This window comes from Petaurus breviceps, unplaced genomic scaffold (genome assembly GCF_028583685.1).
Source record: "Petaurus breviceps papuanus isolate PSGF00001 unplaced genomic scaffold, PetGlider_PUasm1.0 90895, whole genome shotgun sequence".
Taxonomy (NCBI): domain Eukaryota; kingdom Metazoa; phylum Chordata; class Mammalia; order Diprotodontia; family Petauridae; genus Petaurus; species Petaurus breviceps.
The window spans coordinates 31,698,655-31,712,032 of record NW_027187372.1 but is presented as its reverse complement, the minus strand read 5'-3'; the positions used below and the strand labels follow the sequence as shown (position 1 = coordinate 31,712,032).

The window sequence follows — 13,378 nt, the reverse complement described above, 5'->3', positions numbered from 1 at the left end:
ACCTTTGCAAATAATATCTCATCTGATCCTCACAGCAATCTTGGAAGGTAGGTGTTATTATTATCTCCATCTTACAGATGAGAAAACTAAGGCAGACAGAGGTGTAGTGACTTATCCAGGGTCACACAACTAGTATCTGATTTCAGATTTGAATTCAGATCTTTCTGACTAGGGCTGGCGCTCTGTGCGCTCTGGTGCCACCTAGATGTGTGACCTTAACAAACCACTTAACATCCCTGAGGCTTTGTTTTTTCATCTATAAAACAAGGGGATTAAAAAAGACAGGGCCACTAGATGGCCCAGTGAACAGAGTGGTAGACCTGGGGTTGGGAAGACTCATCGTCCTGAGTTCAAATTTAGCCTCAGGCACTTACTAGCTGTGTGACCCTGGGCAAGTCACTTCACCTTGTTTGCCTCAGTTTCCTCATCTGTAAAATGAGCTGGAGAGGGAAATAGCAAACCACTCTAGTATCTGTCCCAAGAAAACCCCAACTAGGGTCGAGAAGAGTCAGACACACCTGAAATGAATGAACCAATAACAAAACAAGATGGCTCCTGATGTCTCCTCCAGCTCTAGCTCAGGATCCTAGGACTGTGCAGTATCTTTTGTCACATTCCTATTTATACTCCCTTCCTACTCTTCCTCTTCCCCCTCCTCCCCTCAGTCCACGGGGCCTCTTGTACGTCAATCCTGGATTCCCATAATAGCTTCCTAGCTGACAGCTAGTCTTTCACACAATGTCAAACAGAACTTCCCAAAACACTGCCTTCATTGTGTCTCCCCCCAGCAGCCTGCAATTGCTCCCTACTGCCTCTCCCCATCACACTCACACTTCTCTCCCTCCATCCTGCATAACCTTACCCCCATCCTTCATCCTCTTCTCAAACCTTTCCGAAAGATCTCAGAATTGGAAAGAATGTTAGGGGTCATTGAGTCCAACTTCCCATGGAATGCAGGGATCCCTTCTACAATGTTCATGACAAGTGGTCTCCAGCTACTGTTTGATGATTTCCAGGGACAAGAGAGTTATGTCTTCTTAGGGTGGCCTATCCCATCTCCAGAATCTCCACCACCCTGTCCTTCTCTAGGCAAGATTCCTCACCATCCCCATCTCCCTTGCTTTGCTTAAGCTGCTCCCTTATGACTGGAAGACCTATCCCCACCTTACCCCCATCTACTTATCCAACTCCTACCCATCCTTTTAGAGATTCAACTCCTCCACGATTGTCTTTGACCATCTATTATATCAGTAGTATCACAGTTGAACAATTTTTTGTCCCTTAAATATTCCTGTGGGTTAGTTTTGTCTCCCCCAAGAGCCTGTACTCTCTGAAGACAGGGTCTGCTTCTAGCCCTTTTTTGTCATTCCCACAGCACCCAGTCTGGTGCTAGACTCCCATCAGGAGCTCGATAATTACTTGATTAATATTGCAGGATCATTTGAGGCGAGGTGTTGGGAAGGGAGCTGTGAGCTAATGACAGAGGAAGCCTCAGTCAGGGAGGGGAATGTCTGGGCTCCAGTTGTCTGACTGATGTGGGGGGAAAGTTTCTAAAGTAGAGAACTCCTCTCCTGGGCTGGAGCCTCAGCTATAGTCCTAGTCCTGGGGGAGGTGCTGGCGTGACCCGCTGGGGCTTTATGCCACCTCATCTGCAAAGCTTTTTTCCTGGTCCCCACAGATGAAATAGAATTCTCCTTCATCTGACACCCTGCCCCCCCAACTTAATCCTATTCTTACACACTTATCAGTCTATCATCTGTGAGAGACACACTGGTTTCATGGATAGAGCTTGGCCTCCATATTTATTAGCTGTGTGACCCTGGGCCAGTCACTTCACTCTCTGTTAAAGGGGAATCATGATATCTGCAGTACCCAACTCACGGGGGAGCTATAAGGGCTAACTGAGACACAGCAGGTGTGAACTTTAAAGTGCCCTTCTGATGTTTGCTATCATGCAGTACATATCACAGCCATCCACTGACAGATGGAAGGCACCTCGGGGGCCATCTAATCCAAGGCCTTCACCTTACAGTTGAGGAATATGATGCCCAGAGAGGAGAAGGGGGACTTACCCCAAGGTCACAGAGGTGCCAGGTGGCTAAGGAGCAGTGTCCAGTTAAACTCGGGTCACAGGGTCAGATTTCAAACTAGAAGTATGTGGAGAATTAATAATAACTGAGGAAATAATCTGAGCTATATGATTTATTAGCAAAACAGGAATAATAAATGGGCTAATGGATTCCCCAGTCAGTCCAAAGACCCTGAAACACAGAGTGAGAAAGATAGTGTCTCATTATGGTTCAGGGATGACCCTGGGCTCTGTCAGTATTGGTCCTAACCAAGCAGGAAAGGCTGATTTGATATCCAAAGACCAGCCTGTTTGAGTTCAAAAAAGCTTGTTACCAGGTTAGTTGCTGATGGGGTTGAGATGCACTTTTCAACTACAATAATTCTTGGTGACCATCACTCAGCTGTAGAGGAGCTGAGAGGGGCAGCAATGGTAGTGATCCAATTATGTTGTATAACCTCAATAGATCATGAGTGAGCTGTCCAAGGTCAGACCAGTTGGGTGGAGCCAGAGCTGGGACTCAAACCCAGGGTTCAGACTCTCAGGCCAGGAACATTGGCACTATAGGCCAACTTTGGGTGGGACTAGGGGAACCCATCTAGCTGCTGGTGCTCTTCTCTATGGGCATCAATGTAAAGATAGTCAACAACTTATCCAAATGCTTGCACTCTCCAGGGAAGGAGCTATGCTAAAGTTTGGAAGCAGCTTAGAACATGGCACCCAGTCCAGTCTCTGATGCCAAGGGCAGGGAAGGGCTTTCTGACTCCCTGAATCCTGGTTCTGTCATGTCCTCTTTGGGCTGGTCCAGGAGTAGTTCTCATGTCCCTGATGCCCTTAGGCATCAGCCTCCAGTCCTGATCCTCCCCCTCCCAAACATGAGAATCCCAGTACCTGACACTTAAGCACACATCTCCATGGTCAGGGCAAAAAGGGAAACTCCTCATATCACCCCAAATTCAGCCTCAGTTCCAACAGCTGTAAAATGGGAATGATCACAGTATTTATGTCAAGTTGCAATTGCCTGTTGACTGCTGTGAGGATTAAATGAGATAATATAGGGAAAACAGTGCAAAGTCACTATATAAATGTTAGCTATCATCTACCTAGCTATTTATTTACACGTTATCTATCACGTTAGATTATAGGCTCCTTGAGGGCAGAATGTTTCTGCCTTTCTTTGTATTCCCAGAATTTAGCACAGTGCCTACAGATACTCAACAAATGCTTGTTCACTTGACTTGACTTCATAGGTCTCTCACCCAGAGTCTGCAATGGCTCCCTAGTGCCAATCCCCACAAAATTCAAATTTCACTAAGGAGCACTCTGTCCTGACCCAGAGTAACTTGCACATTGACTGCCTTTGTTTGGAAGGCAAGCTTCTCCCTGATTGGTAGACAGGGGTCTGCTCTGTGCCTGACCAGGCAGAGGAAGGCAGGAACAGGCTTGTCCATCACCTTGAGGTGAACCACTTAGGTAACTATATTTCTTATTATGCCAAAGGAAAGAAAAGGGGTGCATCCCAGAGGAGAACAGATGGAGAAACAAGGCCTGGAGTCAGGAAGGGGAACTAACTTGCCAGGACTTATAAACCACAGCAATAAGATTTGGCCCTTGTAAACCTCTTTATAATACTCATGTGATCTTCAATGCCAATGACCTGACCATAGTTTCAATGATGCCTATTGTACAGATGAGGAAAATGAGGTCAGACAATGGCCCTTCAGGGGTTATCTACTCTATCTTCCTGCTTCTAGGCATAATTCTGCCTCTCCTAGTTCAGAGGGTTTTGGGGGGCCTTACCTACACACAAAGACCTCAGAGAAAGGAGATTCTACTTTCTCATTCATGAATTCAATTATTTATCAAGCTCTTGATGTGCATAAAGCACTGTGATAGATACTAGGAGTCTACAAAGACAACAAAGTATAGCCCCAGCTTTCATTAAGTTGACCCTATGATCAATCAAGCAATGAGCATTTATTAAGCACCTACTATACGCCAGGCACAAGAGACATGAAACCATTCCCAACATCAAAGAGCTTAAATTCTTTTCAAACATGCAGATAAGTAAGCATATATACAAAATACTAATAAATATATGAGCATATACCATGACTGTGATACCCAGGAAATTTTTTCTGTTGTGTCCCCTCAATTTCTCCTTCAGGGAAGGAGTACTGGGGTCTATTTTTGTCCATAGCTATTATCACTGCTTTGCTCTTCTCCCTCTCTTCTGACCCTGAGCAGAGGAGACTTTGGGAACAGATGGATTTTCTTTCAGTCAGGAGGTTCAACTGTTTCCTGTCTTCCCAGAGTGATGCCCGGGTCTAATTCACTCTCTCCCTGCCTATTCTAGCAATGAGCTCTGTGGCCATCTTTGGGGAGAGATCATAAAGTTCAGGGACTTATGTTTCCCTAGCTATAAAATGCTGGAGTTGATGTAATGCTGTGGAAAGGATGTCGGATTGGAACCAGAAGACCTTGCTCCTAATTCTGGCCCTGGTTCAAATTTTAGCCCTAAGACTTTACCTTGGGCAACCTATATCACTTTTCAGGGCCTTGGTTTCCATATTTGCAAAAATGAAGTGATTAGTAGACTAGATAGATTCAAAGGTCCCTCTTAGTTCTAAACCTATAACCTTGTGCCTAGATAATAATTACTGTTTGAATAATGTTTCAGAGTTTGCAAAATACTTTTGTCTATTGTCTCATTTGACCCTTTTTTTAATAACCCTGTGAATCTGATATCATAGGTATTATTTTGACAAATGAGGAAATCAAGGCTCAGAAAGGCAACGTGCCTAGACTGTGATCAGTCAGTGTCAGGGGCAGAATCTGAACCCAGGAATTCCTGACTCCCAGTCCAGCATGCTATCTCCTGTATCAGACTGTCTTTCTTAGATGATCTCTACAATCCATTTTATTATTTTATGACACTTACCCTCTCTGCTTGGCTTGGTTTGAGATCCAGGCTTAAGCTTAGAGGGGAGAGAGGCATGAGGGAAGGAAGGAAGAAGAAAAGCTGGCCTCTCTCTGTCCCCTCCCCTTGGAGATGAGAAAGTGCCCACTCAGCAGGTACTGTCAGAAGGGCACAGGGTCCAGGTCTGGGGGAGTCAGGCAGAGGGCAGGGGAAAGGAGAGAAAAGGTCATGGCAGGACATTGTGTATGAGGCACAGTATGTGTATGGCAGTGTATGTTGTGGGGAGAGTCTGGCATGACTGTCTCCTGTACGGACAAAGCTAATCACCAGAGTCTGGAGCAGAGCATACTCCAGAGCAGTCTAGAACAGAACAGTGGCTGTAATTAATTAAGAATTGGAGAAGGCACTTTGCCCTGAAGGGGCAGTCCTTGGAAAAAAAAAGGAGATCCCAGGATCAGGGGCTGTTGAATCCCCGCTATCCACTTGCACCCCCATCATGTCAACAGGGCTTATTAGTCTCTGGTTAACAAGTTAGTTCCCCTTCCTAACTCCAGGCCTTGTTTCTCCAGCTGTTCTCCTCTGGGCTGCACCCCCTTTTTTCCCCTGGCATAACAAGAAAGATAGTCACCCAGTGGTTCACCTCGAGGTGGTGGGCGAGCCTGTTCCTGCCTTCCTCTGCCTGGCCAGGCACGGAGCAGACCCCTGCCCACCAATCAGGAAGAAGCTTGCCTTTCAAACAAAGGTATTCAATGTCCAAGGTCTTTTCTCTGCCCTGGAGGGCCCAAGCATGGGTCAGGAGAACCAGGGAGAAAAGTGGGTGCTGCAAGTAGCCCTACTGAGATTGGAAGTCCTAAGGAAGGGAGGGTGGCTGGGGCAATGATAGGGGCTGGGTTTTGGTTTTTTTTAGATCAGGAGTTTGGAAAGCCTTTTCCTGAAGAGGGGGCAGAGGGCAGCAGAGAACAGAGTCCCTGGAACTATAGAGGAAATAAATGCAACCTTAAAAGGCAGCTCCATCTCATCCCAGTCACTCCCAGGCAAGAAACCTGACCCTGGGAGGAGACTGGCTCTAAGGACCTATTTGCTTCCTAAGCCCCCCTTTCTCAGGTACAGGATTAGGGCCAAAGATAGGAACCTCATCCTTCTGTTCCCTCCCCTAGCCCCACTCCTCTCTTCCCTGGGGGTCCTAGTCCAAAGATCAGGAGGAAATCACAGAATCCTACAATGCTAAAGCTGGATGGAACCATAGAGACCCTGGAGCTTCCTTACCCACATTTTATTGACAAGGAAACAAGAAGCTGAGAAAGATGAAGTGATTTGTCCAAGTCCAGTTTTTTTTTTTCTTTTTGGAGGGCAATTGGGGTTAAGCAACTTGCCCAAGGTCACATGGCTAGTTTTTGTGTTAAGTGTCTGAGTCCAGATTTGAATTCAGGTCCTCCTGACTCCAGGGCTGGTGCTCTATTCACTGTGCCACCTAGCTGCCCCCAATTTGTTTTCTGAAAACCCAGCTGGGACTGGGATAAATCAAAACTCCGATAGGCCAGGGGAGAGGGATGTCTAGGAACCCAGACATCCAGGGAATACTGAGGCCCCTACCTAGACTAAGCCTTTGGAGGACTGTGATGAGAGAGCTTTGTATGCCAACCCCTTAATCACAGCTACTTAAGAGAAGCAACAAAGCCAGCCTGAAGCAGCCAGGGCAAAGACTGAACTGAATGGCCATCTATCTTTGATGTTGGAAAGTAACTGTCTTTCTAAGCAATGGGAGAAAGTTTTAGAGACCACAATGGGGCTCAGACATTACTTTCCCTCCCCAAACACACGAGCAATAATGTGTTATGATCCTTTCCCTGTCCCAAACCCTAAGGACATCTTCCCAGCCCCATCCTACCGGGGAAATGGAATAATTGTGTAATTCTCTCCTTGAACCACAGATTCAGAGCTGTGATCGGGTGCAACCCCCTCTTCTTACAGATTAATACGGTGAGGCCTAGAGAAGTGAAGAGAATTGCCTAATTCCCCTCTCTCAGAACCTCCATCTCAGCCCCAGTTGCCCATCTCTATTACTGGCTCTTGGTTCTGCTCACTCAGGTCACTATAATGGAATGTGCAAATACTCAGAGTGCTTGGAGGGGGAGGGGAAGGGACGGGAAATCTCACGTGGAGCTGACACAGGATGGACAGGGCAAGGTGTCAGTGAGTCACAGAGCTAGGCCCTGCTGTCAAGGAACCACTGAGGGTCAGGGGGACTAGAGGCAGAGGAGAGGGGCAGTTACTGAGAAGTGGCCCCAGTGATGCCTTTGCTGTCCAAGGATGGGGATGGGGGCTGACCTCCCCCCACCCAATGCTCTTAGAGCTCTCTTACACAACAATTAATTGCACAAATTAGCTATGATCGATCCCTGGACTCATGAATCCTAGCTATGCAGACCCATTTCCCATTTCCCCTACCTAATCTGCCTAGAACTCATACTGAGGCCTGGGTGTCTGGAGATGGAACAGATGAAACCAGAAAGAGGCTGTGTAGATGCGTTCTCTCTCCAATGTGGGTCTCCCTTCTCTCATCACCCCCTGTCACCAGATTATCTCCTGGAACAAGGAAGACTTTTCTCCCACCCCCTGAAAGAGGAGAAAGCTCTCCTCTCAGAGGTCTCCGGCTGTGATTCCTAACCTGCCTCTTCTCACCCAACTTCCCACACATTCAGTCCTTAAACCATGTTGACTCAGAATCCCCAAAAGCACGTATCTCTCCCCAACCACCCTTCACACACTCCCAGCCCCTAACACTAACCCTTAGCCTGCTGGCCGGAGGTGAGAGGTGGGGCACTCATCCATTTCCGTCCACCCCTGACCCTCCAATTCTTTCCCATACTACCAGCAGACATTCCGAGGAAGAATAGGACGACCGAGCTCAGAAATCTTCCTTCCCCTTGGGCTCTGGGCTAAGTTCAGTTACAAAGGACATGAAGGCAAGCAGATGGGCAATGCCCAAAGCCGTTTCCCCCGCTTCACACCCCCATCCCCCCCGACCCCCCGCCAAGCCATACCTCATTGCCCCCAACACACATCCTCAGCCCCTCAAGGCTCAGAGCATTTGGCCAGAGCTCAGGCCTTAAGCTTCCTTCTGTGTGACTGGAGTTCAGATGCCTGGGTCTCCTGGGTTCATAAAGGGATCCCTGACCTGAAGTCCTTCCCCAGAAGGACACTTAAAGCCTGTTGAGGGGAGCTTTAAAAAGCAACAACAAACTTTGCTTTGGGGGTGGTGATGGGAGTCCAAGGGCTACTAAATTGGCCCGGACACCTGAGTCCAATTGCAGAATCCTTGAATTGAGGAGGTTAAGAGCAATGGAGGGGTGGGAGGGTGGGAGTGTGTGGAGTGAGTGGGTATATGAACGTGAGAAAATGCCTTCGCTCTCACTCCTGACCACCTGGAATCTGGGGCAGCTGCGCTTTCCAGCGGCCCCCGCCACCGTACACCACCCACAGAGTGCGTCTTTTCTGCCTCTCCTTCCACCCCCCGCCCCAGGGCAGAGAGCAGCGCGGCCCCTTTAAGAGTTCCTCCGCTGTACCTTGCTCCGTTTACACGGCGGGCAGTACCCCCTCCTTCCCCAGCAAACATTCCCCTACCCCACCCCCAGTGCATCCCGGGCAGGCGAGCCGGACCGAACGCGCAGCTAGCAGGGCAGGACTCACCGCTCCGCGCCCCGGCTCCGGCTCCGGCTCCCTGCCTGGGGTGGGTGGAAGACGGGAGGAGGTCCGAGGAACTCAGTGCCCTGCTGCTCTCCTCACCCTGGCACGGCGGTTGCTTCCCCTGTTCAGGAAAGGTGAGCAGCTCCCGAGAGAAGCTGCAACCTGAGCCGGAGGGGGAGGAGGGAAGGAAGGAGGGAGTGAAAGGGGACGGTCGGGAAGGGGAGGAGGAAAGGGAAAAGCCCAGCCCCCGGCCGGAGTTTTTCACTTGTCCAAGTTGACTCCTCCCCCTATCCAACCTCCTCCCAGCCCTGCCCTCTGCCGCTGCCAATCCCCAAGGCCAGCTCTGCCCAGGTGCCCACCCCCTCCTTTCAGCTCTGAGAACTCAGAGACCGCAGCGAGCCTTAAAGATCATGTGGTCCAGCCGCCTCATTTTACCAAAAGCCCCAGAAAAGGAAAGTGATTTACCCAAGGTCACACTGTGGAAGGCAGAGCTGGCACTCGAATTCAGGGCCCTGCCTACATAATGCTGCTGCTTCTCAAGGTTCTTCTGAAATAGGTAGTTTCTGTTATGTCCCCACCAGTATTCCACTATTTCCCTTCTGCAAGCCACGTTGGTCGGCCCAGGCCATCCCAGCTACGGGTGTATGAGCATGACGGAGTGATTTGCTGGAATATCCTGTTGCTGAGCTTGGAGGTGCGCTTCTGCTCCGCTGCATCCAAAAGCAGAGAATATTCACCATCATAATAGCTAGCATTCACAGAGTGCTTTAAGGTTTGCAGAGCTTTCCAAAGATCACCTCATTTATCCTCGCAATAACCCTGGGAGGTAGGTGCTATTATTATCCCCACTTTACAGATGACAAAACCGAGAGACAAAGAAGAAGTGACTTGTCCACCTACTATAGCCAGTAAGCTGTCTGAGGCAGGATTTGAGCTGAGATCTTGACTCCAGGTCCAACCTTCTATCCACTGACGACTAGCTGTCAACTAGGAAAATTATGAAATGGCAAATGAGTAGTTTACTGTATGGTGAGCCCATTCCCTGGGGTTTTCTTGGCAAAGATCCTGGAGTGATTTACCATTGCCTTCTCTAGTTCGTTTTACAGATGAGGAAACGGAGGCAAACAGGGTTAAGTGATTTCCACAGAGTCACACAGCTAAAAAGTGTCTATGACCAGATTTGAACTCAGGAAGATGAGTCTTCCTGACTCCAAACCTGGAGCTCTATCCACTTTGTCACCTAGCTGCCGGAAAATCAGTAGACTTGGATTCAAAGTCTGCCTTGGATATTTATTTCCTATGTGATGATGGGCAAGTCACAACCTCTCAGAGTCCTGGTTTCCTTATCTGTAAGATGAGGATAATCATATTTGATACTATCTATTGCAAAGATTGTGAGCAACATATTCTTTTTGTAGTTGTTGAGGCAATTGGGGTTAAGTGACTTGCCCAAGGTCACATAGCTAGTAAATGTCTGAGTCTGGATTTGAACTCAGGTCTTAATGACTCCAGGGCTGGTACTCTATACCACCAAGCTTCCCCAAGTGAGCAACATGTTCTGCAAACCTTAAAGGAATATATAAATTGAGTGATTATAAATGAAGGAATTATAAAAAGTCAGTTCACCTTTCAGATTAGGAACAACAGAACAAATGGATTAATGTGGAAAGCTGAAGAAGTTACAGCATAAATCTGGTCATATTTTAGTACTGGTTCCTCTTTTAACCAGGTGAAAGGAGATTATAGTCACCTGATCAAATGAAAGTTGGCAATGAGGACTAGGTAACCTGTGCCCTCTGCCCCCATGGGAGAGGGCTCCTTGTAATCTTGGGACTATGGCTAGAAGGGATCTCTTCCAGAGGGGCCCACCATATTGTTGTTGTTCCTGCCAACACACTTTGTCTAAGAGTTGCTGAGAACCAATTGTCCCTTTGACAATCCAGCAGCAGCAATGATCCTGTTGTATGTACTCTGCTCCTGTCAGACCACATCTCAGATATTTTGTTTAGTTCTGTGTACCACACTTTCAGGACATGGGTCAGCTGAAGATTGGGCAAAGAAGGATAACCTGAATGGTGAAGGGCTTCACCATCTTGCCATATGAGGATCTGAAGGAACTGGGGTGTTTGTTGGGAAGAGAGAAGATTCAGGGGAGACGTGATTACTCTCAACAAGGGATTAGATTTATTCTGTTTGACCCTAGAGAATAGAACTTGCAATAGTGAGCAGAAACTGCAAAGCAAACTCAGATTGTGTAGCCTGTTTGTACCTATTTGTTTACTTGTCTTCCCCCAGAAAATTGTAAACTCCCTAAGGGCAGCTACCATCTTTTGCCTTTTTTTGTATCCCCAGCATTTCGTACAGTATCTGACAGATAGTAGGCGACTAATAAATGTTTGTTGACTGACTAATTTGATTCAAGGAAATATAATTAGAAGTCTCAGAGTGTAAGATGGATTGGTCCTCACCTGAATGTCTTCAAGTAAAAGCTGGATGACCCTTTATCAGATATGTTAGAGGAGGAATTCCTTTTTAGGTATGAATTAGACTAGATGGCCATTGAAACCCCAACTTATTCTGAGATTCTGTGGCTCTTAGAGGCATCATAGTGTAGGGGGGAAAATGCTAGACTTGGAGACAGGAACCTACATCTGAATTCTGGCTCTGATACAATAAGGAGGAAAGAAGGATGGAAAAAAGCATTTATTAAGCACTTACACAGTACTTACTTACCAAGTGAGCTAAGCTTGCCTAGTAAGACCAGTAAGTGAAAACCCAACTGAGTCACTTAATAATAATAACAGCTGAAATTTACATAGTGCTGTGAGGTTCGACAAGCATTTTACATATGTTATCTCACTTGACTTTTAAAACAACCCTGTGTAAATGCTATTATTATCCCCATTTTACAGATGAGGAAATTGAGGATTAGAGAAGTGACTTGCCCATAGTGGCATTGAGGTCTGAGCAGGATTCCAACCTAAATCTTTTAAAGCTAGTGTTTTGACCCACTATGCCAGGTTGACTGTCCACTATGGCTCAGTGTTGGTTTCTTTATCTCTAAAATAGATCTAATAACACACAAAAAGGAAAATGACAAATGTTGGCAGGGCTGTGGGGAAATAGGCACATTGATGCATTGTTGGTGAAGCTGTGAACCGATCTAGTCATTCTGGAGAGATCATTTGGAACCATGCCTATAAAGTTACTAAACTGTGTCTGTTTGATGTAGAAATATCACTACTAGTTCTATACCCCAAGGATGTCAAAGAAAGAGGAAAAGGTTATGGTAGCTCTTTTTGTGGTGTTAAGGTACTGGAAACTAAGCCATAATGCCCATCATTGGGAAATACCTGTGTAAATTACAGTATATGAATGTAATGGAATACTATTATGATGTTAGAAATGAAGAAAGACAGTTTTAGAGAAACCTGGGAAGACTTGTATGGACTGATGCAGGGTAAAGTGAGCAGAACCAGTAGAGCAATTTATACTATAGAACCATTATTTTAAAAAAAAGCACAATTTTAAAACTTGGGAACTCAATGATCAACTATGATTTCAGAGGACTGATAATGAAAAAAGCTACTCAATTCCTGACAAAGAGGTGATGGATTAAATATTTAGAACATTTTTGGATTTTGTCATTGTGGGTATTTGCTTTACTTAATTATGTTTATTTGTTACAATGGGTTTATTTTCCATTTTTTCTTTTTGGGGTAAGAGGGAGGTAGAAAGGGAAAAAAGAAATGCCTAATAATTTTTAAAAATATAAGAATAGGTGTAATGTCTATAGTATATTTAACTTACGTGTAAGTGAATTATAATCACAGCTGCCATGGACATAGTATATAAAGACAATGTGACTGAAGGCTAACCTTGGAGTCAGAAAGACTTGGGTTCTAATTTTACCTTCAACACGTACTGGCCATGTGACCCAGGACAAGTGACTTAACCTGTCAGTATCCCCAGGAGACTCTCTAAGACCACAAATTGGAGTAATAGGTCCTGATCTTTATAGGTGGAGAAAGTTCCTCCCCTGGCATTCCCTTCACCAATGAAATCACGGGTCTAATCAATATGTACATATTCTGTGCTGCACTTACATTCCCTTATTTGCTCCTTACAACAACACTGTTATTAATCCTATTTTATATGAGACTGAGGATCCTAGGAGTTCAGGACTCAATGTCACATAGCCAGTAGGTAAAGGGGGATAAAAAGGACCAGGAAAGGGAGAGTGAGGGGCTGGTTTGGAAAGGATGTTGAGAATGGATTTATTTTCTCTCCAGGAAGATATGAGCTTGGGATATATTGCGAGGATTGGAAACTCCTGTGTTCTCATTCTCCATCCTCAGGCCTCCTACCATCAAAGAAAGGTATATATACCCAGACCTAACAGAAACTAGTGAAAGAACAGCCGGAGGATGGGGAAAGATGTGCGTGTCTTGGGGAGGAGGGAAGCCTGGGGGAATATCCAAAGAAGGGCCTCTCCACGCTGCTTTCGATTTCAGTCTCCATATATTTAGCTAGAGCATGCAGATTTCCCCAGTGTCCCACAGACACTTTATATAAAAATAAAACCGATAAGCAAAGCTGAAGTGTCAGGATGCTAATGACTCCAGCAGGTTTCCAGAAAGGAGGGGCCTCGGCCATGGTTCTGCTTGGGTAATTCTTATGCAGATAGCTGACAAAGGCAATAG

At 46.4% G+C, this 13,378-nt stretch overlaps 1 protein-coding gene across 4 annotated transcripts in view; it reads right to left on the bottom strand.

Moving 5' to 3' along the window:
• CDK18 (cyclin dependent kinase 18) overlaps positions 1 to 13,378 on the bottom strand; it is a 149,439-nt gene that overhangs the window by 38,641 nt on the left and 97,420 nt on the right. Inside the window, exon 1 of one of the 4 annotated variants that reach the window (XM_069074681.1) lies at positions 8,679 to 8,806. The exons of the other annotated variants lie outside the window; for them this stretch is intronic. The gene's annotated coding sequence lies outside the window, so the exon portion shown is untranslated. Of the gene's footprint in view, positions 1 to 8,678; positions 8,807 to 13,378 lie in introns of those variants that run through there. 4 annotated transcript variants of the gene reach the window in all.